Source organism: Lolium rigidum, chromosome 5 (assembly GCF_022539505.1).
Source record: "Lolium rigidum isolate FL_2022 chromosome 5, APGP_CSIRO_Lrig_0.1, whole genome shotgun sequence".
Lineage (NCBI taxonomy): Eukaryota > Viridiplantae > Streptophyta > Magnoliopsida > Poales > Poaceae > Lolium > Lolium rigidum.
In genome coordinates, this window is record NC_061512.1 from 224,393,805 (window position 1) to 224,397,635 (window position 3,831).

Consider the following 3,831-nt stretch of genomic DNA (forward strand, 5'->3'; position numbering starts at 1 on the left):
CTCTTGTGTCCCCAACACACCTAATAGGTGCACTAGTTCGGCGAAGAGATAGTGAAATACAGGTGGTATGAATATATATGAGCAGTAGCAACGGTGCCAGAAAATAGCTTGCTGGCGTGTAGTTGATGGTGGTAGTATTGCAGCAGATAGGTAACGCAATGAAACAAGAAACAAGCAGTAGTAACTCAGCAGTATTTAGGAACAAGGCCTAGGGATTACACTTTCACTAGTGGACACTCTCAACATTGATCACATAACAGAATAGATAAATGCATACTCTACACTTTTGTTGGATGATGAACACATTGCGTAGGATTACACGAACCCTCAATGCCGGAGTTAACAAGCTCCACAATAATGCTCATGTTTAAGTAACCTTATAGTGTAAGATAGATCAATAGACTAAACCAAGTACTAACATAGCATGCACACTCGTCACCTTCATGCATATGTAGGAGGAATAGATCACATCAATATTATCATAGCAATAGTTAACTTCACAATCTACAAGAGATCATGATCATAGCATAAACCAAGTACTAACACGGTGCACACTACTGTCACCTTTACACACGTGCAGGAGGAATAGAACTACTTTAATAACTTTGCTAGAGTAGCACATAGATAGTAGTGATACAAAACTCATATGAATCTCAATCATGTAAAGCAGCTCATGAGATTATTGTATTGAGGTACATGGGAGAGAGATGAACCACATAGCTACAGCAGAGCCCTCGAGCCTCGATGGGTGGATTACTCCTCCTCATCATGGAGGCAGCGATGGCGATGAAGATGGCGGTGAAGACGGCGGTGGTAGATGGAGAAGCCTTCCGGGGCACTTCCCGCTCCGGCGGCGTGCCGGAACAGAGATTCCCGTCCCCGGATCTTGGCCTCGCGATGGCGGCGGCTCCGGAAGGTTTCTGTGGTTTTCGTCGAACGTATCAGGGTTTTCAGGTCCGGGGGCTTTATATAGGCGAAGAGGCGGCGCAGAGGGCTCACGGGGGCCCACACCATAGGGGGCGCGGCCCCCGGCCGCGCCGCGGTGTGGTGTGGGGCCCTGTGGCTCCCCTCCGATCCTTCCCGGTGTTCTGGATGCTTCCGAGTGAAAATAGGAACTTGGGCGTTGATTTCGTCCGATTCCGAGAATATTTCGTTACTAGGATTTCTGAAACCAAAAACAGCGTAAAACAGGAACCGGCACTTCGGCATCTTGTTAATAGGTTAGTTCCGTGAAAATGCACGAATATGACATAAAGTGTGCATAAAACATGTAGATAACATCAATAATGTGGCATGGAACATAAGAAATTATCGATACGTCGGAGACGTATCAGCATCCCCAAGCTTAGTTCTGCTCGTCCCGAGCAGGTAAAACGATAACACAGATAATTTCTGGAGTGACATGCCATCATAACCTTGATCATACTATTTGTAAAGCATATGTAGTGAATGCAGCGATCAAAACAATGTATATGACATGAGTAAACAAGTGAATCATATAGCAAAGACTTTTCATGAATAGTACTTTCGAGACAAGCATCAATAAGTCTTGCATAAGAGTTACTCATAAAGCAATAAATTCATAGTAGAGACATTGAAGCAACACAATGGAAGATTAAGTTTCAGCGGTTGCTTTCAACTTATAACATGTATATCTCATGGATATTTGTCAACATAGAGTAATATAACAAGTGCAATATGCAAATATGTAAGAATCAATGCACAGTTCACACAAATGTTTGCTTCTTGAGGTAGAGAGAGATAGGTGAACTGACTCAACAATAAAAGTAAAAGAATGGTCCTTCAAAGAGGAAAGCATCGATTGCTATATTTGTGCTAGAGCTTTGGTTTTGAAAACATATAGAGAGCATAAAAGTAAAATTTTGAGAGGTGCTTGTTGTTGTCAACGAATGGTAGCGGGTACTCTAACCCCCTTGCCGTACAAACCTTCAAAGAGCGGCTCCCATTTTATTTTATTTTTGTATGGCACTCCTTCCAACCTTTCTTTCACAAACCATGGCTAACCGAATCCTCGGGTGCCTGCCAACAATCTCATACCATGAAGGAGTGCCTTTTTATTTTTAGTTTTATTATGATGACACTCCTCCCAACCTTTGCTTACACAAGCCATGGCTAACCGAATCCTTCGGGTGCCGTCCAACAATCACATACCATGGAGGAGTGTCTATTTTTGTTAATTAATTTGGGACTGGGAATCCCATTGCCAGCTTTTTTTTGCAAAATTATTGGATAAGCGGATGAAGCCACTAGTCCATTGGTGAAAGTTGCCCAACAAGATTGAAAGATAAACACCACATACTTCCTCATGAGCTATAAAACATTGACACAAATCAGAGGTAATAAATTTTGAATTGTTTAAAGGTAGCACTCAAGCAATTTACTTTGGAATGGCGGGAAATACCATGTAGTAGGTAGGTATGGTGGACACAAATGGCATAGTGGTTGGCTCAAGTATTTTGGATGCATGAGAAGTATTCCCTCTCGATACAAGGTTTAGGCTAGCAAGGCTATTTGAAACAAACACAAGGATGAACCGGTGCAGCAAATCTCACATAAAAGACATATTGTAAACATTATAAGACTCTACACCGTCTTCCTTGTTGTTCAAACTCAATACTAGAAATTATCTAGACCTTAGAGAGACCAATTATGCAAACCAAATTTTAGCATGCTCTATGTATTTCTTCATTAATGGGTGCAAAGCATATGATGCAAGAGCTTAAACATGAGCACAACAATTGCCAAGTATCACATTACCCAAGACATTAATAGCAATTACTACATGTATCATTTTCCAATTCCAACCATATAACAATTTAACGAAGGAGAAACTTCGCCATGAATAATATGAGTAGAAACCAAGGACATACTTGTCCATATGCTACAGCGGAGCGTGTCTCTCTCCCATAAAGTGAATGCTAGGATCCATTTTATTCAAACAAAACAAAAACAAAAACAAACCGACGCTCCAAGAAAAGCACATAAGATGTGATGGAATAAAAATATAGTTTCAGGGGAGGAACCTGATAATGTTGTCGATGAAGAAGGGGATGCCTTGGGCATCCCCAAGCTTAGACGCTTGAGTCTTCTTGATATATGCAGGGGTGAACCACCGGGGCATCCCCAAGCTTAGAGCTTTCACTCTCCTTGATCATGTTGCATCATACTCCTCTCTTGATCCTTGAAAACTTCCTCCACACCAAACTCGAAACAACTCATTAGAGGGTTAGTGCACAATATAAATTGACATATTCAGAGGTGACACAATCATTCTTAACACTTCTGGACATTGCATAATGCTACTGGACATTAGTGGATCAAAGAAATTCATCCAACATAGCAAAAGAGGCAACGCGAAATAAAAGGCAGAATCTGTCAAAACAGAACAGTTCGTATTGACGAATTTTAAAATGGCACCAGACTTGCTCAGATGAAAATGCTCAAATTGAATGAAAGTTGCGTACATATCTGAGGATCATGCACGTAAATTGGCTTAATTTTCTGAGCTACCTACAGGGAGGTGGACGCAGATTCGTGACAGCAAAGAAATCTGGAACTGCGCAGTAATCCAAATCTAGTACTTACTTTTCTATCAACGGCTTTACTTGGCACAACAAAACACAAAACTAAGATAAGGAGAGGTTGCTACAGTAGTAAACAACTTCCAAGACACAAATATAAAACAAAGTACTGTAGCAAAATAACACATGGGTTATCTCCCAAGAAGTTCTTTCTTTATAGCCATTAAGATGGGCTCAGCAGTTTTAATGATGCACTCATAAGAAATAGTATTTGAAGCAAAAGAGAGCA